This window comes from Vulpes lagopus, chromosome X (genome assembly GCF_018345385.1).
Source record: "Vulpes lagopus strain Blue_001 chromosome X, ASM1834538v1, whole genome shotgun sequence".
NCBI classification, from domain to species: Eukaryota; Metazoa; Chordata; class Mammalia; order Carnivora; family Canidae; genus Vulpes; species Vulpes lagopus.
The window spans coordinates 40,125,216-40,150,191 of record NC_054848.1 but is presented as its reverse complement, the minus strand read 5'-3'; the positions used below and the strand labels follow the sequence as shown (position 1 = coordinate 40,150,191).

Below are 24,976 nucleotides of genomic sequence, written 5' to 3'. Positions count from 1 at the left end.
TCTGTGAGTCCTTCTCATTAAACCTGAGGGTGGTCTTGGGGACCCCCAAATGGCAGTGGAGGAGAAGTGCTGCCCAGCTGAGCCTCACCAACCCCAGAATCATGAGCAATAGTAAATGGTTGTTGTTTTCTTAAGCCATTACATTTTGGGGTGGTTTGTTATCTATTGTTATCTATTGCTATAGATAATGGAAACACCTGTCTTCTCTACTAGATGGTGAGATTTTTGAGAGCCAAGGTAGTTCTGTAATTTCCACTCTGTTAGCATATTGCATTATGCATTGCAGGTATACACTAAACATTTGTTAAATTGCTAAATTGGAGTAGAGGCATCTTCAGGGACTAACTGAGATGAGGGACTTGCAGAATGACATTTTTTCATCTGGATATAAAGGAAGGGAGTCCCTACCTTTTTTATATGAAATCTAAAGGTAATTATAGTTTTTCAAGATTACTGTGCTAGTAATGATTTGTTCTTCTTTTAGGATAATTGTACCATGGTGTAAAGAATACATATCCTAAGAATATGACAGTTCAAGTCCAAATTCTGCCTTTGTTCACTACTTTTATGGACTTGGGCAAGTCTTCCCTTACCAAATATCATCTTGAAGCAGAGATAATAATGGCAGTCCTACAAGATTGTCATGAGTTTTTTTGTTTTTAAAGATTTTATTTATTTATTTGAGAGAGAGAGCACAAGTGGTTGGAGGGGCAGAGGGAGAAGGAAAAACAGATTCTTTGCTGAGCAGGGAGCCTGACATGGGCTTGATCCCAGCAGCTGGGATCATGACCTGAGCTGAGGGCAGACACTTAACCAACTGAGCCATCCAGGTGCCCCTGTCCTGAGGTTTTTTTAAAAGATTTTACTTATTTATTAGACAGAGAGAGAGAGAGGCAGAGACACAGGTAGAGGGAGAAGCAGGCTCCATGCAGGGAGCCCAACGTGGGACTCGATCCTGGATCTCCAGGATCACGCCCTGGGCCGAAGGTGGTGCTAAACCACTAAGCCACCGGGGCTGCACCCTGAGTTTTTTTTTAACTGAATTTGAAAAACTTCAGCTGATGCACAATGTTACATTAATTTTGAGTGTACAACATAGTGATTGGACAAGTCTCCACATTATGCTCACCGCAAGTGTAGCTACCATCTGTCACCATACAGAGCTATTATGATACCATTGACTATATTCTCTATGCTTTTATTCTTGTGACTTATTCCTTCCATAACTATAAGTCTATACTTCCCACTCTCTGTCATGAGGTTTTAATGCATGCAAAAGTGCTGTTAGAGATGTCAAGTGCTATGTAGGTATAACATATCATTGAGTGCAGACTTTTGATCAATGGTACTTCCTTAATTTTGATAATCTTTAGCCCTTTCTAGCCCATTATATGTTATAAATACTTTTAAATATGACTGGCATCTCAATAGCATCAGGAATATGAAAATGTATAAAATAACAATAAAAACTACTTACTTTTATTATTTTATTTTATTATTTTTGAGAGAGAGACAGTGGGGGGGGGGCGCGGTGGGCAGGAGAGGAAGGGAGAGAAAATCTTAAGCAGGCTCCAAACTCAGTGTGGAGCCTGACACAGGGCTCGAAATCACAACCACCCTGAGATCATGACCTGAGCTGAAATCATGAGTTGGATGCTTAACTTAATGAGCCACCCAGGCACCCCCCAAAATAACTTTTAAATAGCAGTTCTCCCTTTATTTTTCTTATGTTACCTCTTCACCCACACAAACCACTCTATTTCAGTTTTCTTGGAAAATAAATGGAAAAAAACAATCAGAAAAGGCAGCATTGATGCAGGATTTCTTTTCTCCAATGTCACGTGTGCATGAGCATGTCACGTGTCCCTGCCTCACATTTCACCTCTCTTACTACTGGGGCTTTTAGCCAAATAAAGAGAAATTGCCAGGTATTGACAAGATACCATGTGCTATGCCCTGACAGGCTTTGTGAACTTGGGCCCTTCTTACTGAATCAGTTTTGATAGTGTCAAGTGGTGGTGCTTCTAGCACTTTGGAACTGGTCCACAGGCCTCTGAGAGCCACTTCTGGGTTCTTCAGGTTCATACCCGCAGCTCAGAGGATAGAATCCAAAAGGGCTGCCAAAGCCTTGTCATGAACCTTCTTAAAAATGCTGTAAGTCCTCGGGGGTCTTTCCCCATATTGTTGCTTTGATGCCATTTATAAAATATCAGTTGTCTTCCTGGGTCTCATAAGGTACTAGCTGCCTCCTGCATTTACATGCACCTTATCAAGCTGAATAATTTTGAATATTTACTCAGTTTCTAACAGAGTAGAATGAAAGATCAGAGATGGATGGAGCCTCAGAGATTGGAGGCTCGGAAATTGGTTGTCAAGACTTGACAAGAGTTCAGAGCAAAGAGTAATGGCCTATAAATGGGAATATGTGAGCAGGTTCTAAGAGTCCAGCAAGGAAGGGTTTAGACCAGAGCCTGGAGACAGAGTGTTAAGCTCCAGGGATGGGTAGCATGGGAATGAGAGTCAGCCAAAGCAAGTTGATATGCCTGGATCTCATCAAGAGATGAGAAATCAGGATTGAAAGATATTTTGATAGCCTAGGAAAATGAGCTGAAACAAAAAGAGAGGCTGTTTCTGGAAGTCAATAAAAAATATTTCCCATGGATCCAACCAAAATCAGCCATATAGGCATATAGGGGAAACCAGGTTTAACAGAAATTCAGTAAAACACTTAGGTTTCAGCTGTCAAAAAGGCCAGAATGGGTCAATCATAGGACACCATTCTCTAATGTGAATGCAGTCTTTGGATGCATGAATTAAGCCCAGAACAAAGGAGGTGATGGTCCCACTATCCTCTGCCTGAGTTATGTGTGAATTGCATTCTGTTCTCAGTGCCATATTTTAAATTGTATGGATAAATGAGACTGTATTGAGAGAAAGAATGTAATACTGTGGAAGGTTTAGGAAAAGCACTTCACCTGAGGAATGGTAAGCTGAACTGGGCTAGTTGCCAGGAAGAAAAGATAGATGGGGGGAAACATCAGGTGCTTTAACAGTTCGAGGGGTGGTTATACAAAAGCAGAACCAGGGATCCCTGGGTGGCGCAGCGGTTTGGCGCCTGCCTTTGGCCCAGGGCGCGATCCTGGAGACCCGGGATCGAACCCCACGTCTGGCTCCTGGTGCATGGAGCCTGCTTCTCCCTCTGCCTATGTCTCTGCCTCTCTCTCCCTCTGTGTGACTATCATAAATAAATAAAAATAAAAAAAAAAAAGCAGAACCAGGTCTATTCGTGTGGGTCTTGAAGATAGGATTTTGATAACTGGGTGAAAGCCAGAATGGGCAAATTAGAGCCAAGAGAAGGTGAGAACTGTGTAGTGAAAGTTGTGCATACAAGAGGAGGGATATGGTATGAAAGGGGCATTGCCACTCATTGGAATAGTGCTTAAGAAGAGGTTGAATGACCACTGACCAGGTAGATTGGAAAGTGGATTTCTGCACTGGGGGGAAGCTGAATCAAATGGTCTTCAGGATCCCTAGAATCTCTCAAGTTTCTTGATTCCCTGTCTGAAGGCACATAGACATTCAGAGATTTCTATTGGCAGCCTGGCACTCCAGTTGGCCGCAGAATTGTGCAGCGGGCTGGGCGGCAAAGTGGCCAGTAGGTCCAGTGTCGGTATAGAATGCCCACACAACCCAGGCCTAAGGTTCTGAACTTAAGTGGACTGCAAACTTCATGAAGACAGAGATAGCATCTTATCTGCTTGTGTGGCAGTGCCTGGCATATAGTGAGAGACGCTTGTCAAGTGTTTGAAGAATGAATGAATGGACAAATGAATGTTAGATCTTATATTGGTCTCCTGGGTCTGCTACAACAAATTTCTACATATTCGGTGGCCTAAATCAACAGAAATTTGTGCTCTCACAATTCTGGAAGCCAGAAGTCCGAAATCAAAGTGTCATCAGGGCTGTACTCTCTCAGAAGGTTCTAGGCAAGAACCTGTTCTTGGCTCTTCCAGCTTCTGGTGACTCCAAGCCTTCCCTGGCTTGTGGCTTAATCATTATGATCTCTGCCTCGGTGGTCACATTGCCCTCCCCTCTTCTGTGTGCCCCTTGTAAAGATACTTGTCATTGGATTTAGAGTCCACTTGGATAATCTAGAATGATCTCCTCATCTTAAGATCCTTAACTTAATTACATCTGCAAAGATTCTTTTTCCAATAGTGTCACATTCATAGGTCCTGGGGATTAGGACATGGACATATCATTTTGGGGACCACCATTCAACCCACTACACTCATTTTTAATGGTCATTAAACTATTACCATTCTTCAACCAATAATTCTTGGCCTATGATTGTGCTTTCTATGTGCAAAACAGCAGTATTGAGAAATTCAGTGTAGTGCTTCACGAGCTAACTCTTAGAGTTAGGTCGGAATTTGACACCAGTTTTGCTACTTAGGAGCAGCGTATCTTTGGCCGAAGTCTTAAACTCCTGTACATTTCATGTTCCCCATCTCTAAAATGAGAATAGCAGTACCTATCTCATAGGTAAATACAAATGCCCGGTGGAATAAAGCTTGAAAATTACTTAACATAGGACCAGGCATATAGCTGACACACTAAAAGTGTTGAGTATTGTTATTATTTTAAAAGATTGTATTTATTTATTTGAGAGAGGAAGCAAGCACAAGCAGGGGGGGCGGTAGTGGGAGAGGGAGAAGCAGACTCCTGGCCAAGCAGGGAGCCCCATATGGGACTCGATCCTAGGATGCTGGGATCATGACCTGAGCCCAAGGCAGACACTTAACTTACTGAGCCACCCAGACACCCAAGTGGTGAGTATGATTATGAGCTTCTTCCTTTCCCCTGGTTTCAGGCTGCCTGGGGTGTCAGGCTTTTATCCTTCCTTGGAAATTTAGTTGAAAGCAACATATGCTTATTGAGGATTTACTCTGTGCCATTCAGTATCATATGTTATAGGTATAAATGATAAGTAAGACAGGCACAATCCTTGCCCTCACAGACAGTACAGTGTGGTGGAATCAATGGTTAATAAAATATGGATTATAATAAGCATTGCCATTATGACAACTGGGAAAATATAGGAACTGGAGAGGAGTATATAGGATGGGGACCTAACCCAGGCACCATTCTGGATAGAGGAAGAAGAAAGTATATGGGAGGATACTTACCACTGAGCCATCCATGTGTCCCTGGATAGTCTTCAAAAACACGATTAAGGGAGTGGGGAAGTGACACATGTCAGAAAAGACCCACTATTCTTGGCCTTATCAAGCCAGTTTGCACTGTTATTCACTGGAACTTCGTTGTATCAGGGAACTCTAGAAACCAAAGTAGAATATAAGCGTCATGGGCAGCCCTGGTGGCTTAGTGGTTTAGGGACGCCTTTAGCCCAGGGCTTGATCTTGGAGACCCGGGATCCAGTCTCATGTCGGGCTCCCTGCATAGAGCCTGCTTCTCCCTCTGCCTGTGGCGCTCTCTCTCTCTCTCTCTCTTTCTGTGTCTCTCATGAATGAATAAATAAAATCTTTCTTTAAAAAAAAAGAATATAAGCCTCAGAGTTATCTATACCTACTCCTATCAGGAGTTGGTTGAGGGGCTCCTGGGTGGCTCAGCTGGTTAAGTGTCTGCCTTTGGCTCAGGTCAAGATCCCAGGGTCCTGGGATCAAGCCCCATGCGGGGTTCTTTGCTCGGCAGGGAGCCTGCTTCTCCCTCTGCCTCTGCTACTCCCCCTGCTTGTGCTCTCTCGCTCTCTCACTCTCTCGCTCTCTCACTCTGTCAAATAAATAACATCTTACAAAAAGAAGTTGGCTGAGGATCGTACCCACGTTTAGCCACAGGCAGGCTACTAAGGAAGCCCTCAGGCAATGGACACAGACAGCTTGTGATACAGGAGGGGAGCATGGTACGTACCCCAGCTTGTTGCCGGGGATGAGGTCTGAGGCCCATGAACAGAGGGCTTCCAGCAAGAGCAAAAGAAGGTTTTCTCACGAGGTTCCCCAAGATACCCGGGAAACAAAAAATGCTTCTTAAGGGCCAGGTGACAAAATGCCCCACAGAGCTGGGAGCAGGGACCTTTTCTCTATTCATGCCGAGAGCACAGTGTGACCCATCAGCATAAAGGACTGAAAATGAACAGATTCTGTTCAAACACCGCATACTCCACAGCCTGGAGGCAAAGCAAAAGTTACTTCCCTGGCATGGAAAATGATGCTTTCCTTGGGGAGAGGGGCGAAAGCAACAAAGCTGTGAGGGCAGGCCTGTTCTGGGTCCCTGGGGGACTGGGGACCCCCGAAACCAAGACTACAGAAGAAGAAGACTGCAGAACACATATAAAATTCTTACAGGAATTCTCAGAAATCAGTGGGGGAGACTTTGGGAGAAAGGTGTCCTGGTGCAGGTGAGGCTAATGGATTGGTGGGGTTTGAGTTTCCACCTTTGACACACAAAGATGAGAGAAACCTTGTGGAAATTTTCGTTTATACGTGATTCCCTGCCTCTACTTCCCCTATAAGAGGCTGCTGATGTGTATGGACCACCTATTACCGTGTCAGCCATTCTATCTCTTCTCTCATTTTTTTGTTGTCATAAACCCAGTGTACAGGCAAGGGCACTGAGTCTCAACAAAGGTAAATAGTTTGCTTACTGTGCACAGCTAGTCAGCGGCAGACCTGGTATCTGAACCTTAACTCGTCTGACCTCAGAACCCATGCTTATTTACACCACTGCATTATGCTAGCTCTTGTGTTTATGTTTTCCAGGCTAAAAATTCTCTGTCTGACATGGCTACCCTGACCAGAGAACTAACCAAAACCAAACACTAACGTTGGGATCTCGTTCTTGTGCTAGAAGTTCTAGCGGTGCCTCTCTGATTGCTGTCATACGAATGAGAAAAGTTGACTTTATTTTTGGGGCTGAGCCCATATGTTAGTCCATGATGCCCTTCAGAAGAAGGGGAAAGGAAAGAGAAATAGGGTTTAAGGTGTGAGAGTGAAGAAACTTACACTCTCAGGGATCTGGAGTGAGCACAATTCAAGCATAGCCAAGTAAGACATTTAAAGAAAGTGTTGGGATCCTTATATTCTCCTTGGTGTTGGCAAGAAAGATGTCAAAGATGTAAAGAAATGGCTGAATAAATACATGGAGAAAATATAAACCCAAGCCTCCTTTCAGGGTACTAGTATGTCCTCAAGGAATGGAAACTAATTTTAATATGATCCATAGTTAATAAAATTATAGATACCATTTACTAATCACTCATTATCTGTCAGGCAGTATGCTTTGTCATGTATAATCTCAATTATCTCAAGGGCACCCCAAAACAGGCTTTATATTTATATGAGGAAATGCAGGCTAGAGAGAGAATTTACACTGCCCACACGCTTGCAACTTCTACACGGTAGAGCTGGAATTTTGAACTCAAATAGTCAGACTTTAGAACTTGCTTTCTAAGATGAATATGTTATATTGCTTCCCTGTATGCTAAAATAGGAGCATGGTCCTGGTCATAAAAATTTTCCTTGAAGTGTAGGGGTGCATAAATTAGTTTTGGACTATATTCCTTCTTAGCATGCATCACCCTTGTGAGTAAATTTCTAAAATATTGACTCTATTCGTGCCTTCCTGCTGTTTTTTAAAAAATGTTTTTATTTATTTATTCATGATAGACACACAGAGAGAGAGAGAGGCAGAGACACAGGCAGAGGCAGAGGGAGAGAGGCAGAGACACAGGCAGAGGCAGAGGGAGAAGCAGGGACTCCAGGCCGGGAGCCCGACGCGGGACTCGATCCTGGGACTCCAGGATCCGGCCCTGGGCCATAGGCAGGTGCTAAACCACAGAGCCACCCAAGGATCCCCCCTGTTGGGTTTTAACCACGATGAATGCAAGATTGTGTCTGTTTTGCCTGGCTTTGTATGCCCAGTACCAGCACAGGTATACCTGTGACCATACAGACAGGCACCTAGGAATTTGTGTTGATTGAACAAACTATCCATTCCTCTATTTCTCTCTATTAATAGGGAGAAACTCCCAAGAGTTGCTGAGGAGTGCAATACATTTTTAATTCATTGGTTTCTTTTTTTTTTTTAAGATTTTATTTATTTATTTATTTATTTATTTATTTATTTATTTATGAACGACACACAGAGAAAGGCAGAGAAATAGGCAGAGGGAGAAGCAGGCTCCCTGCGGGGGAACCTGATGCGGACTCGATCCCAGGAGCCAGGGATCATGACCTGAGCCAAAGGCAGACGCTCAACCACTGAGCCACCCAGGTGCCCCAATTCATTGGTTTCTAAAATAATGGTGCCCTGTCCTGATAGCTCTTTACACTTGTAATGTCTAATTAGTCAGGAGGCAGCATTTGTTAGCTGCCTTCTTTTAGGCAGAATATCAACTCTTAGATGCAAATTATATTTTCATATTCATAGGGTCCAGAAATGTACCTTTTGAAGCGTTTATGGGGGTGGTGTTTTAAATGTACTTTTAAAAAGCTGCACTCAAAAGAACTGATTTGGCATTGTTGGTTTTTTTTTTTGTTTTGTTTTTTTGTTTTTTGCTTTTGGCTGACAAGCTTTCCTAGGTGTGGTGCAGACTCTAACAAATCTACTCTTCTAGTACTGTATGCATAGCATAAGAGATGCCTTTGTATGCTCCTTCTCTTCCCTTGGAACTTTAGGAAAGGAGCCTATATTTGAACTTTCCACAATCTGCAGCTTTATGACCCATACAATGTGTGGCTGACATTCATTCATAATATCTCTGATGAGTTTTATATAGTGCTGACTACAGTGCCTGGTACATAGTAGGCACTCAGTAAATGTTAGTTGGCTGGCTGGTTGAATGGATGAATGTATGAAGGTATGGTTTGAATCAAGTGGGTATGATTTGGAGAGAGAAATGCTTCCCTTCTGCCTGCAAATGACTGAAACTCTCACATGCATCCATATTTGGTCTGAAATTTTGGAATGTCGTTAGAATGCAAATATACTAAATGAGTTCCTAACCCACTACCTTGAATTAGTATTCCAGATTTAGAGTTTTCCAAGTTCTAGATAAAAAGGAAGGTTCAAGAAGATGAGACACAGGACAGGTCCATTTCAATGAGGAGTGGGGAATGTGGCAAGGGGTAGAGAAACTATGTGTGGGATTGGAAATCTACAGGAGGGAAGATGCCACAATAAGATTGTAGATAAATGCTATAAGGGGCGTGTTGAAGCACCAAAAGTCATATTCTGATTTCCCATTTGCCACTTGGGTCCACTCAGATTGCCATGTGTGCCAGAGCAGGACTGCAAGCCTAGGGACAGGCTGCTATCCCTGACTTTGGAGCAAGTATTTCTGACTTGGTGAGAGTGTCATGTGTACGTCTGTTGTAAATGTGAAACTGAATACTTGACAATTGCAGCTTTCCCAACCTTCCCAGAATGAGTTGAACATCTGCCGTATTAGTCAGCCTTCAAGATGGACCACGATGGTCCTTGCCTCTTGATACTCACTTCTTTGTGTAGACTCCCTCTACACTGAATAGGAAGTTACAAAATGATAGTGTGTGACCTCTGAGGTGAAACATAGAAGACAACACAGCTGCCACTTTGGTCTTTTGGACAGTTTGTTCCGGAAGAAGTGGGCAACCATGTCACGAGGATACATATGCAGTCTTACAGATAGGAACTAAGGCCTCTCACCAACAGCCAGCATCAACCTACCAGGCATGTGAGTAAGCCCCCTTGGAAGTAGATGCTCTAGCCTTAGTTAAGTCTTGAGATGACCAATAAAAAAATATACAAAAAAAAGGTCTTGAGATGACTGTAGCCCTGTTGACATCTTGTGTACAACCTCATGAGAAACCCTGCACTAGAACCACCTAGCCAAGCTATCCCCAAATTCTTGATCTCCTGAAATTGCAAAATAATACATGTTTATTATTGTTTTACATTACATCTGGAGTAATTTTTTGCACGGCATTAGAGACTAATATATTTTCTTTTTCTTAAAGTCTGTGATCACAATTACTATTATACCTACTGCTTTGTCAGATAGATAGGAAAGTCTTCCAGATCTTTTTAAAGATGGTGATTTGTCCTTTCTAAAAAAATTGGAGAAAGCAAGAGAGAGAGTGCCTTAAAGAGAGAGGAGCAGAGGGAGAGAGAGAATCTCAAGCAGACTCCACACTAAGCATGGAGTTGGACATGGGACTCAGTCTTATGACCTTGAGATCATGATCTGAGCTGAAATCAAGAGTCAGATGCTTAACTGACTGAGTCACCCACGTGCGCTGATTTGTCCTTTTTTTTTTTAAAGCTTCATGTAAAGACATAAGAATATGGGAATGTAGAGCAAGGACTCTCAATAGAGGCAAACATGAATTTGAGTACTAGTTTGGCCACCTGTATGATTTGAATCAAATCACTTAATCTAACCCGTAAATGTGTTATGATCACTAAAGGAGCAAATGCCTATGAAGTGCCTAGGATGGCTCATGGCTTATATAGCAAGAGCTCAATAAATGCTATAGCTATTATAATTTTTCACTTTGTTTAAAGAGATGCCTCTAAGGGCCTTATCTCATAGGCAACAAGCACTAGCCAATACTCCAAAGTAGCTGAAGTATGTATTATATCCTATGTGGGGAATTTGGTTTCCATTAGAATAGCTGAATAAATTTATTGAGGCATAATTTGTACACCATAAATCCATCCATTTTAAATGTACAATTTACGAGTTTTAGTAAATTTACCAAGTTGTGCACCTATCATCCAGTTTTAGAATACTTTTCATCATCTCAAGAAGAAATCTTGTGCCCATTTGCCATCACTTCCCATTCTCACCTCCAGCTCCAGGCAGCCACTAATCCATTTTCTGTCTCGATAAATTTGCCTTTCCTGGACATTTCATAGAAATCAGCCCATCTAATATGTGGCTTCATGTCTGGCTTCTTCCTCATAGCCTGTTTCTGAGGTTCTTCCCTGTCATAGCATCTATCAGTACTTCATTCCTTTTTATTGTTGAATAAAACTCCATTGTTTGACTGTATTACCTTTTGTTTATCCATTCATCCATTGATGGACACTTGGGTTGCTTCCGCTTTTTGGCTTTTACAGATAATGTTGCTAAGAACATCAGTGTACAAGTTTCTGTGGAGGCATATGTTTTCATTTAGCCTGGATAGATACCAAAGACTGGGATTTCTGGGTAATTATAGTAAAGGTGTGTTTAACTTTTTAAGAAATTCCCAGTTTTCCAAAGTGGCTGCATCATTTGCATTTACCCCAGCAATGCATGAGGGTTCTATTTACCCATATCCTTGTCAACATTTCTTGTTGTCTGACTTTTTTATTATAGCCATTCTAGTGGATGTGAGGTGGTATTGCCCTGAGGTTTTAATTTGCATTTTCCTAATGACTTTGATGGTGAGCATCTTTTCATGTGCTTGTTGGCTATTCATATATTTTCTTTGGGTAAGCATCTATTCAAATCACTTGCCAATTTTGAATTGTTTGTCTTACTTTTGAGTTGTTCTTGCTATATTCCTTTTTTAAAGATTTTATTTTTAAGTAATCTCTGCACCTAACATGGGACCCAGACTCACAACTCTGAGGTCAAGAGTCACATGCTCTATTGACTGAGCCAGCCAGGTGCCCCAAATTCTTTCTATATTCTGTACACAAGTCTTTTGTTGGATATGTGACTTGTGAATATTTCCTCCCAGGCTGTTGCTTGTCCTTTTATTTTCTTAATAGTACCTTTTGAAGCACAACAGTTTAAAATTTTGCTGAAGTCCAATCTATCATATTCTTTTTTCTTTTACTGATCATGCTTTTTGGGATTGTATCTAAGACATCTTTGTAGAACCCAAGATCTTGACATTTTTCTTTTAAATATTTTTATAGTTTTAGCTAGTGCTCGCTTTGGCAGCACATATACTAAATATTTTTATAGTTTTAGCTATAGCATTTAGGTCTACAGTTCATCTTTTGGCTTGTTGGATGCCCACATGTACCAGCACCATTTGTTGAAAAGACTATCCTTTCCTAGTGAATTGTTTTGGAACCTTTGTTGAAAATCAATTGACCACAAATATAGAAGTATAGTTCTGGACTCTCAGTTCTGTTCTATTGATCTGTATGTCTGTCCTTAATGTACTACCATACTGTCTTGATTGCTATAGCTCTATAGGAAGCTCTAAAATTTTTGACATGAAAGTCTGTCAAATTTCTTTTTAAAAAACTATTTTAATTATTTTGGGGCTTTTGATTTTTCACATAAATTTTATGATAGTCTAAAAAAAAAATTTTTATGATAGTCTTATGGATTGACTGAGAGAAACAGCTTGATGAAAATTTGATGGGGACTGCACTGAATCTATTGATCAATTTTGGAAGAATTATTACTCTAACAATATGGAATCTTCCCAAATCCAAGACCATGAAATATCTCTCTATTTATTTAGATTTTCTTTAATTCCCCTGCAATGTTTGTAACTTTAGTATACTTGCTTTGCAATTCTTTTGTTAAATCTATTGCTAAACTTTTATTCTTTTTGATATTATGAATAGGATTGTTATCTGAATTTCACTTTTAGATTATTCATTCCTAAAAAAAAGATTATTCATTCCTCATATATATAGAAAGACAATTGATTTTCATATATTGGTATTGTCCCCTTCAGGTTTGCTGAACTTGTTTATCCATTCTAATAGTGTTTTGAGAATTCTGTAGGATTTTTTATACACAGGATTATATCATCTGTGAAGTTTTACTTTTGCCTTTCCAACCTGAATATTTTCTCCTTCTTTTCCTTACATAATTGCACTGGTCAAATCTCAATGTAATGTTGAATAGAAATTGTGAGATGGAAAGCCTTTCTTCAGTCCTGTTCTTAGGGAGAAAGCATTCAGCCTTTCACCATGAAATATGGTAGCTGTATGGTTTTCATAGATGCCCTTTTTCAGTTTGAGAAAGTTCCTTTCTATGTCAAGTTTGTTGAGAGTTTTTATCATAATGGGTATTGGATTTTGTAAAATATCTATTCTGTATCTGTTGAGATGGTCATGCAGTTCTTGCTTTTATTATTTTAATATGATTCGTTATGTTAATTGGTTTTCAGCTTTGTTTTTTAAATTTTACTTATTTATTTAAAGATTTTATTTATTTATTTATTTATTTATTTATTTATTTATTTATTTGAGAGAGAGAGAGAGAGAGTGAGAGAGCATGCATGTGTGAATCAGGGGGAGAGGGATAAACAGTGTCTGTGCTGAGCATGGAGCCTGATGTGAAGCTGGATCCCAGGACCCTGAGATCATGACCCAAACCAAAACCAAGGGTTGGATGCTTAGCTGACTGAGCTACACAGGTGCCCCTGGTTTTCAGTTTTAAACCTACTTTGCATTCCTAGGATAAATCCCACTTGGTTGTGATATGTAATACTTTGAATCTTTTTTATATCTAACTGGATTTGGTTTACTAGTTTTTTTTGAGAATTATAGTGTCTGTATTCATGAGGGGTGTTGGTCTGCAATTTTCTTTTTTTGTGATGTCTGTCTGACTTTGATATGATTATGCTGCCTCATAGAATGAATTGAGCATTGTTCCTTCCTCTCAGGAAGAGTTTGTGTAGAATTGGCATTATTTCATCTTTACATTTTTGATAGAATTTATCTTTGAATCCACCTGGTCCTGGGTTTTGCTTTGTGGGGAGATTTTAAATCACTAAATCTATTTCTTTACTTGTTATAGATCTATTTCAACTTTCCATTTGTTTTTGAGTCAATTTTGCTAGTTTATGTCTTTCTAGGCATTTTTACATTTCATCTAAACTGTCTAATTTGTTGTTATAAAGTAGTTCATGGTATTCCCTTATAATGCCTCTGTATTTTGTAAGATCAGTAGTGATGTCCCCTCTTTTTTATCCTCAATTGGGTGGTCTGTGTCTTCTCTCTTTCTCTCTCTCTCTTTTTTGATCAGTCTAGCTAAAGTTTTATCAGTTTTGTCAATCTTTTCTTTTCTTTTTTTTTAAGGTTATTTATTTATTCATGGGAGACACACAGAGAGAGGCAGAGACATAGGAAGAGGGAGGAGAAGCAGGCTCCATGCAGAGAGCCTATCGTGTTACTCAATCCCAGGATCTGGGATCACGCCCTGAGCCAAAGGCAGATGCTCAACCACTGAGCCACCCAGGCCTCCCAGTTTTGTCAATCTTTTCAAAGAATTAGGTTTACTGGTCCTTCTTTAATGATTTCCTATTTTGTACTTCACTGATTTGCACTCTATCATCTTCTTTCTGCTTGCCTTGTGTTTAATTAACTCTTTTTTTTTTTTAAATTAAGTCTTTTTTGGGATTCAGCGGTGAAAGCTGAATTGATTTGATTTGAGATCTTTCTTCTTTGCTAACATAACTATTTGTGGATTTAATTCCCCTCTTAATATTGCTTTGGCTGCATCCCCTACATTTTCATATGGTGTGATTTCATTTTCATTTTCATTGAATTAAAAAAATACTTCCCTTTGTAATTTCTTCTTTGACCCACAGATAGAAAAGTGATATCCAATTATCAAGTATTTGTGGATTTGACAGTTCTTTGTGGTTTTTTATTTCTAATTTAATTCCATTGTGCTCCAGAGAATATACTTTAAATTATTTCAACTCTTTTTAATTTATTGGTGCTAGTTTTATTGCTTAGAATATAATTTATCCTGCAGAAAGTTCTGTGTGTATTTGAAAGAATGTGTATTATGTTGTTTAGTGGAGTGTTCTATAGATGTCAATTAAATCAAGTGTAGAGAAGACACAGCAAGTCTAATATATCCTTGCTGATTTTCTAACTATTTTATCAATTTTGGGGGGTTGGGTATTGAAGTCTCCCAATTTATTGTTAAATTGTATGTTTATTCATTTTTGTATCATATATGTGTAGGCATAATTATGCTGCCCCCCATATCTCCAAGTCATAATCCCTAGAATTCATGAATACACATTACCCAGCAGAAGAGAATTAAGGTTGCAGATGGAATTAAGATTGCTAATCAGCTGACCTTTACAATGTCTGAAGTAGCTCTTAGTCTAAAGTGAATCATCATCCTTTCCTGCCCACAAAACCACACAGCCAACACCAAATTAGAAAACCATGTGCTGTCTTTAGAGAGTAAGGAAACAAGATCCAGTATCCCATTCATTATGTCAAGCAGTAACAGATTTGGATTCTTCCTAAGCTCTTTGTGTGACTTTGAGCAAACTACTTGATTTTACTAAGCTTCAGTTTTATATCTTTAATTTTTTTATTTTATTATATATTATATATATTTATTTTATTTATATTATCGTATTACAGGATAATATATACTTCAAATAGATGTCAAGAAATAGAAAGACTCTGTGTCTCTCATGAATAAATAAATAAATAAAATCTTAAAAATAAAGGGACTCCTGGGTGGCTCAGTGGTTGGGTGTCTGCCTTCGGTTCAGGACATGATCCTGGAGTCCCGGGATTGAGTCCCACATCGGGCTCCCTGCATGGGGCCTGCTTCTCCCTCTGCCTATGTCTCTGTCTCTTTATCTCTCTGTGTCTCTCATGAATAAATAAATAAAATTTTAAAAAAAGAAACAGAAAATAATCTAAAATTCATTTTCTGTGGTGAGAGAGGTGGTGTGTTTGAAAACATTCACTGCCTGGGCACTGGGAGGCAGCAACTCTTTTCCTCAAAAATGCCAAAGGGTAAAACATGGAGAAAAGCTTGAGATAGCTTTGTATCTCACAACAAATGACACTCATGACCAATTGTGATTTTCCTTCACATTCTGTACATTTAGCTTTGAGGGAGAACTGTCTCACTCAGGTTTCTGAAAACCTTTTTGCTGCCATGGTGAAGTCGAAACTCCTCCCTCCACCCCTATCTCTTCATCATTGGACTTGGAAAATTGAAGATGATAATATTTCAGCATTTTTTCCGTGACTTTAATACTGAGAGTGAGCCCCTCAGAGAGTCCAACTATCACCGCCTTTTCTGAAACCCCTCTATGTGTTCTTAATTTGGATTTGCCACTGTCAGCTTGTTCTCCAGCACCTTCCCCACCTCTCCCCACCCCTGCTAACACACACCCACTCACACAATTTACACCCACACAATGACTCCAACATAAAGTGTAGGCTTGTGAAGCAGCAAACTTTTTGAAAATCACAAATGTAGTTATCAAGGCAATCTCCAGTTACATAAATTGCAGGACCTAGTGCAAAGGGAAAATGTGGGGCCATTTTTTTTCAAAAAGCAGGAATAAGTACCATTAACAGTACTAAAATAGAAAGCTTTGTCCTTTCTCCCATGGTTTCTCTCTCTTGACTTATCATGATGTTTTTTTTTATTTACAATCTACTGTGGTTCTAAATAAAGAAAAATTAAGAATTTGAATTATTAGCATGAATTTTACCATTCATTTTTGTATTACTCAATGCTACTTTTTACCTATATGCAGAATCGCCAAAATTATACAATCAGTATTTTGTAGCTCATACATGCGTTTGTATTTCCTTCTTACCCGAACAGTGGAAACCCTAAAAAGATGAAGCTATGTATTTTTTTCTTTTGCTTTTTAAGAAAAACATTGTATTTATTTGAGAGAGACCAAGGTAGTGACAGAGAGCACAAGTGGAAGTGGGAGGGAGAAGCAGGCTCCCCACTGAGCAGGGAGCCCAACGCAGGGTTTGATCCCAGGACCCTGGGATCATGACCCTAGCCGAAGGCAGACACTTAACCGACTGAGCCACTGGGGGCCCTGAAGCCAAGTATTTTCATTTGACTTCTAGATATGCTCACATTCTACCAATACTCTACTTTTGGCTTACTGGTAAGTAAAGAAAAACTGAAAGGAAAGGAGCTAAAGGTTGCTATATCTTTCCCTTTCCTTGTCATCATTTTTGGAATAAATGGTTAGCTAATGCAATGCAGTAACAGGAGTAAGAAAGGATATAATAAGGTCCCTGGGTTGTTTGTGTTTCTTAGAACGCCACTGACATCTTAGCAAGTTCTAGTTTACGTGGTAAATGTGCCTTCTGGGGGCTGTCAGTGGCCCTGCATATTCAGTCACAGACATAACACATAGACATAACTTGCACTCATTTTTAGTGTCACTGAACTCTTGATGCATCTTAGATCCACTAGAATTTGGTACTTAGGAGATTTCATGAATGCTACACGTGAATGGGGTGACAATGAACAGTGACGTGCATGTTGCTCACATCTCTTCTTCTCACACTCATGCTCCATTGTTCCATCAGATTTCCCTTACAAAACACAAGTTTGGAGATAACATTATTAAAAATTTCAAGGCAGCAGGGTGCCTGGGTAGCTCAGTGGGTTAAGCGTCTGCCCTTGGCTTAGATCATTATCCTGGAGTCCTGGGGTCCTAGGATCCAGCCTGCTTCTCCTTCTTCATCTGCCTCTGCCTCCCTCCTGGCTTGTGCTCTCTCTCTCTGAAACAAATAAAATTTTTAAAAATTATTTTTTAAAGAAGAATTTCAAGACAGCAACAGCACAGCATTAAACCAAACACAAGACCCTTCTGAATGTGGGACCCTGTACAATGCATGAAGTTGGCCTTGAAGCAATCTTTTCTTTCAACTTCCTCCCCTTTAGCAGGTGTGTCAGCTTTGCTGCTTACTTCCTCTCTACATTTTTTTTTAAGATTAAAAAAAATCATTTATTCATGAGAGACACACACAGAGAGACAGAGACATTGGCAAAGGGAGAAGCAGGCTCCCCGTGGGGAGCCCAATGTGCGACTCAATCCCAGGACCCCAGATCATGACCTGAGCCAAAGGCAACCACTGAGCCACCCAGGTGTCCCTCCTTTTTTTTTTGAAGCAGTTTACAAATATTTGTTTGTACCCATCACTGTCGGTTGGCATGCCAAGGGACAGGTGCTCAAGTAGGATTGTTCTTTCTCTTCATTTGCTCCCAGAAATTGTACCCAAACTGCATTTTCAGGAAGTTTCCTGAAGGGACTATCCCCTATTGTACCCTGAAATTACATTGATGGATTCAAAAGATGCTTAAAGTAGTTTGAGGGCTTTGCCATGATGTTACCTAGGAGGCCAAGTGACTTCCCTATATTGAGGTTGTAGCTGGTAAGTATTCCTGCCCCATCTATTTTTTCTTATATTTTCTTGCTTATTATATTTTAATTACAACTTTATTGAGATATGTCGGATATCATAAAATGAATCCTTTTAGAGTATACAATTCAATAGTTCAATAGTTTTCAGTATATTCACAAAGTTGTACAACCATTGCTACTATGTAATTGCAGAACATTGTCAACACTCCCCAACAAAACCCTGTATCAGTAGCCATTTGCCATTTCCTCCTTCCCCAGCCCCTGGAAAATCACTAATCTCTTTATCTGTTTCTATGAATTTGACTGTTCTGGACATTTGATATAAATGGAATCATATAATATGTGGCCTTTTATGCCTGGCTTCTTTAACTTAGCATAATGTTTTCAAGGTTTGTTCACATTATAGCATGTATCAGAGCTTTATTCCTTTCTATGGCTGAATAATAATCTACCATATGAATATACCACATTTTGTTTATCCATTCATCATTTGAGTTGTTTCTTTTTGGTTATCATGAAAGATACTGCCATAAACATTCATGTACGAATTTTTTGTGTGGGCATAATTCTCTTGGGTATCTAACTAGAAAGGGAATTACTAGGTCATATGGCAACTCTGTGTCTGACTTTGTGAATAACAGACTATTTTTCCTGTGGCTGCACCATTTTACATTCCCATTGGTGGTGGATGAGAGTTCCAGTTTCTCCCCATTTTTGTCAGCTCTTGCTATTGTCTGTCTTTTGATTATAGCCAAACTGGTGAGTGGCATCTCATTGTGGTTTTGACTTTTATTTTTCCAATGACTAATGGAATTGAGCATATTTTCATGTGTTCATTGGCCATTTGTAGATCTTCTTTGGCTAAATTCTTACTCAAACCATTGCCCAACTAATAACTTAGTCATTTGTTTATTTTTGTTTGTAATCTCTTTTGTTAAATGTACCCTTTTTATTCCTATTTCTTTTTTGATGCTAATAGAACTATTCTCTTTTTGTTTTAAGATTTTATTTATTTATTCATGAGAGGCAGAGAGAGAGAGGCAGACATAGGCAGAGGGAGAAACAGGCTCCTCACAGGGAGCCCGATACGGGACTCGATCCCCGACCCCGGGATTACACTCTTAGCCGAAGGCAGATGCTCAATTGCTGAGCCACCCAGGCGTCCCTACAACTGTTCTTTTAATTTCATTTTCAGGTTGTTCATTGCTGGTGTATAGAAATACAAATGATTCTGTATACTAAGCTAGTATCTTGCAACTTTGCTGAATTTGCTTATTAGTTCTAATCATTTTGGTGTCAATTCCTTTTGATTTTCCACACATAGGACCATGTCATCTGTGACTAGCTTTACCTCGTCCTTTATAATCTGTGTGTCATTCATTTCTTCTTCTTGCCTGATTGCCCTAGCTATAATCTCCATTACAATATTGAGTAGAAGGTGTGAGAATTCTTGTAGAAGGACATTCTTATTTTGTCCCTGATTTTAGGAGAAAGCAGTCTTTCACCATTAAGTATGATGTTAGCTGTAGGGTTTTTGTAAACGTCCTTTCTTAGGTTAAGATCTCCTCTATTCCTGGTTTCTTGAGTTTTTATCACGAAGGGGTGCTAGATTTTGTTAAATGCTTTTCTGCATCGATTGATATGATCATGTGATTTCTGTTCTCTATTCTATTAATATGATGTTCTGCATTGCTTGCTTTTTGTACGTTAAACTAACTTTGCTTTCTTGTGATAAATGCCATTTAGCCATGGTATATAATCTTTCTTATATGTTGCTGAATTCAGTTTGCTGATTTTTAAAAAGGATTTTGCATCTACATTCATAAGAGATATTGATCTGTAGTATGCTTAATGACTTTCCTGGACTCATTCTATGAAATCTATATTAATTGTGTTGTGTGTAGCCACTGAAGTCTCTGTATGGTTAGCATAACAGTCAGTTATCCATGAAGCAGGGATTTTCTTAAATGCTTTGTGTCAATACGTCTCCCAGCATTTGCTGAGAGGCTCAGTACATGTTTTGGAGAATGCTTCAAATGCTCCAGCAGGCAGTTTTGTACCTTTGTGCTAGCTTGTGAAGAGCCTCAGTATTGGCCAGAGGTAGGAGTTTAGGGACTTCTGAGGTCTTTTCAGGGCATGGGCACAGCCCAACACATTCATGTGGCCTTTTTTAAAAAAAAGATTTTATTAATTTTCTTGAGAGAGAGTGAGAGAGAGCAAGAGCAGGGGGAGGGGGAGGGGCAGAGGGAGAAGCAGACTCCTCACAGAGCAGGGATACCAAAGCAGGGCTCAATCCCAGGACCTTGGGATCATTAGCTGATCCGAAGGCAGGCACTTAACCAACTAAGCCACCCAGGCATCTCTCATGTGGCCTTCTTGATTCCTGACAATATGTCAGAGCTTTTCAAAGCACCCTACAGAAATCTTATTCCCCAGTTTTTACTTTAAATTTTTTGGTCAGCCTCTTGTTAATGCCAACTTGTAATACCATCTCAGGTAGCTGTGATTTTAAATAATTGCCAGTGATTGCTTGTACAAATGCCCTGCAGGTAGAGTTGTTTGCACAGAGAAAGTTCTGAGTCGGGTCAAATAAAGATGAGCTCTAAGAATGGAGCTTTTTAGTTAACTGCCAGACAAGTCAAATAGTGACAGTTCTCTGGGATTGGGATTTTTAGGGACTTTCAAGGCTGTTCTATTCTCCCTCCAGTGAATGCTAAACTACCAGGTTTCCCAGATCCCATTGTGATTTTGTGGGCTTTCAAGGCTACTATAGAAATGGGAAGGAGGGGTAGGATTAGGGCAAGTTAAAATGCCCCAGTATTTGCTGTTCTTACCAAGATTCAGCCACTTTTCTCGAATAAACATTCTTAATATTGTTGTAAGCCTTTAATTAAGTTCCAGAGTCCTGAAAATATTGATTATGACCATTTTATCCAGCATTCTTCTTGCTTTTATGAGGAATGGATTTTTTGGAGATTCTTATTACACCATTCTACAAGTTGAGGTTGAGATGCCTCACCTATCTTTAAAAAAAAAAAGAAAGAAAAAAGGAGGAAGGAAGGAAGAAAGAAAAGGAAAAGTTCCCCTAAAGTTACCAAAAAAGGAAATACTTCTAATTTTTGTCTCCTTGTGCTCACACCTGGTGCTTATCAGAAATAAAGGGTGTTTTCAGGTATTTTTCTACCAACTAATGCTCTTTACACCAGGAACTGGACTGGGAGTAGAGAGATCATAGGTGTGGCACTGTTCTCCAGGGGGCCCATCCTCTATGGAGCTGCAATCTTCTCTTGTGTCACGGTCAATCAGTTACATGCTTATGATAATCCTTTATTCTACTGTAACAAAAATGACATATACCACATTCACACGGATGCACTGAAAGCAATGGATGTCTACTGTATAGCCTACTGGCTCTTCCATCCAGCAAAATATGTCAGAAAAAAAAAGTTAGTAGGAGTCTTAGTTTGGCCTACCCCAGAACTAGACCATAAGACAAATATTAGAGTGCTGTCAATTTGGGAGGGGATCCCAGAAAGGGCTGGTTGGGGATTGGGGACAGAAGACAGGGAAAGGAAAGAAGCCAACAAAAGGCATGTCTTTTTGCAAGTTATGACTGTGGGAAACTGGAAAAGAATCCTACTGTGGAACTCTAGGAGCTAGTGTAGAAGATACATCTCAGAGTTATCTAACCAAGGGGATAGAGAGCTGGGCTATTTAACTACTAACTCCCATCCTTCACTGGTTGAGGGCTGCCTGAGGGACAGTAATTTTGCAGCACTTTCATTTTGCCATGCACAGGGTCCTGAATGCTGTGGTAGCCAGCAAAACATTCCCAGGCAGAAAGTCACAGTTACTCACAGTAGACCACCTATAGTGTGTAGAGACAAAGGCCAAAGGGCTTTGGGTGGGGCACTCAAAGTGTCTGCTGCAGTACTGATATCATTATTATCGGGATAACTTTGAATATTTGAATATAATCAGTAAACAATATATTTTAGGATTTAAGTCTCATTAGTAACAGATAGTTTATGATTATATCACAATAGATGATGAGGCTTACTGCTTTTTAAAAAACTTTATTTATTAGAGAGAGAGGGGAGGGGCAGCCTGGGTGGCTCAGCAGTTTAGCATCGCCTTCAGTCCAGGGCATGATCCTGGAGACCCGGGATCAAGTCCTGTGTTGGGCTCCCTGCATGGGGCCTCCTTCTCCCTCTGCCTGTGTCTCTGCCTCTCTCTCTCTCTCTCTCTCTCTCTCTCTCTCTCATGAATAAATAAATAAATAAAATATTTTTTAAAAAAAAGAGAGAGAAAGAGCACACAAACAAGATAGAATGGTAGAGGGAGAGGGAGAGGGAGAGGGAGAGGGACAGGAAGAAGGACAAGCAGATTCCTTATTGAGCAGTGAGCCGGATGCAGGGTTCCACCCCAGAACCCTGAGATCATGACCTGAGCCAAAAGCAGACACGTAACTGACTGAGCCACCCAGGCAACAAGAAGCTTATTGTTTTATAGCAAACATTTTCCAAAAAATGGACGGGGTACATCCGGTGTAGCCACTGTCAGAGGTGTGAGAGAATGGGCTCCATATGCTCCATGGCAATGTTGTCAGGTCCCCTCCCCTTGGAAGGTTCAGGAAGAAGAAGCTGCCACTGGCCGGCCTAGGGGGCTCCATGGTGACCAGAGAAAATGCCACAATGCTGCCAGACTTCCCAAGTACAAAGTGGAAGAGGAGCCACTGGAACCAAGATACAACGGAAAGGAAGATGGTGAATCAGGAATGCCTACAATTATCCCCCCTGGACTTACTCGGGAACAAGAAAGAGCTTATATAGTCCAATTGCAGATGGAAGACCTGACTCATAAACTGTGCACAGGAGACCTGAGCATCCCCTCCTGACCCTGAGCCCATCTACAATAGGGAGGCAAAGAGGCTTAACACCTGGGAGTTCTGCACCAGCAAAACGCGTGAAGAAGAGCAGCACAATCTCACACGGAGATGGTTGCCCTCAACCCTGATTTTGAGCCTCCTGCATATGACAAACTTCCAGCAACATGTGTGAGCCATAAAGTAGTGAGTCCACAAGATGAGTATCCAGAAACCAACTTCTTGGGGCTGCTGATTGGGCCCAGTGGGAACATCTTGAGGAACATAAAGAAGGAATGTAATGTCAAGATTGTGATCGGGGGAATTGGGTCTGTCAAGGAAAAGCAGGGAGCAAAGATGGCCAGATGTTGCCCAGAGAAGGTGAGCCACGTCATGCTCTAGCTTCTGGCAACACCATGGAAAATGTGAAGAAAGCCCTGGAACAGATAAGAAGCATCCAGAAACAGGCTATTGAGACCCCTGCAGATCAGAATGATCTATGGAAGATGCAGCTTCAGTAGTTGGCTTGCCTGAATAGGACTCTTCAGGAATATGATAACAGGATCTTAAGACCCTGGCAGAGCTCAGAGACTCACAACATTGTCCATACCACAGTGCACACCAAGTGTGGTCACAAAGCTTTTGATTGCAAATTCCAAAGGCCTGATGACACCCAGTAAGCTCAGGATAAAACATGGATGGATCAAGAATCTTTGTCCCTTAGGGCTGAACTGGGTGAAGCACCTATGGACTCTACCTCTGGGACTACCACCACGCCCCTGGACAGTGCACCTTGGCCTGCTGCTCCCACCAACAATCCACCTCCACCATCTCTCATGGCCACTACCCAGAGTTGCCCACTCTAGATGATGAATTTTGGTACTTCAGAGAGTTGGCCCTACCATGGCATGCACAGAGGTGGTCCTGGTGGGCCTGGAGGTGGCCCCCACAGCCTCCCACACCCATTACCCAGCCTGACATGTAGGCATGCTGGACATCCCATGCAGCATAACCTTAATGGACCCCCACTTCCTTGAATGCAGCCACTACCACCACAGATGGACCAGGGCCCCACCCACCTGGGTACCATTGCCCTCTTCCAGTGGATCAGTAACTGGGAAGTATGCCTGTGGGTTCTGGGGTCTCTTGCTTGTTTCAAGGAAAAGATATGATGCCACCACCATCTATGGGCGTGATGCTGCCACCACCCTCTCTTTCTTCCCCCATGGCAGCAGCAGCCTCCATCACCCTGTCTGCCCAACAGCAGTATGGCTTCCAGTAGCCCCTTGCCATGGCTGCAAAGATACTTCCCTGTGGTGGTGATGGCCTAAGCCGTTAGAAGGAGGACTTTGGGAGCCCATTGGTGGCCCTTCCAGGCAGCCTCAGCAGCGCCCCTGGTGAACAGGCTGGTTCGGCAAAGCAGCCTGAGTTACTTTGTGGACAGAATTTGAATGTGTTGATCATGAAGTTTGTATTAATTAATTTGTTTCTTTCTTGTTTGTTTCTTATCTCTTCCTTCCTTCAGACTCTGTCCAAGGAGAAGTTCTTCCTCAATCTTCTGCTGCAATTAGATTCCTTTCCTTTTTTTCCATTCCTTGTTCTTGTCCTCTCAAGGAGAGGACGGGGCAAAGGGTTTTAGGCATAGCTTTGGCCATGAATGTCAGGCCAGTTGCAGGGTGGGGAGGGGAGTCCTTTGGTTCTAAGATTTTCAAGGTTTCCATGAGATTTTTTTTTTTTTTTGGTAGTGTGAGAATTTTGTCCCTGCCACCTTTGTAGAGTAGTGGGTTAATTTCCAGGTCTGGGGTCAACATCCATCCTGGCACCCCTGCCAGTGATAGATGGGTCCACTCAAGCCACCTTTGGCTTGTCTGCCACCCTGGAGAGTCCTTTCCATGCTTCCTGAGCACGTAAGGTGCCTCAGATTCTATTTGTTCCTCTTCTTCCTGGTAAATTTCCTTTTAAATTTTATTTTAATCCCAAA

At 40.9% G+C, this 24,976-nt stretch overlaps 1 pseudogene; it reads left to right on the top strand.

The window, feature by feature from the left end:
• Positions 1-22,801: 22,801 nt before the first annotated feature.
• On the top strand, positions 22,802-24,423 carry LOC121483238 (annotated as a pseudogene).
• Positions 24,424-24,976: the final 553 nt, after the last annotated feature.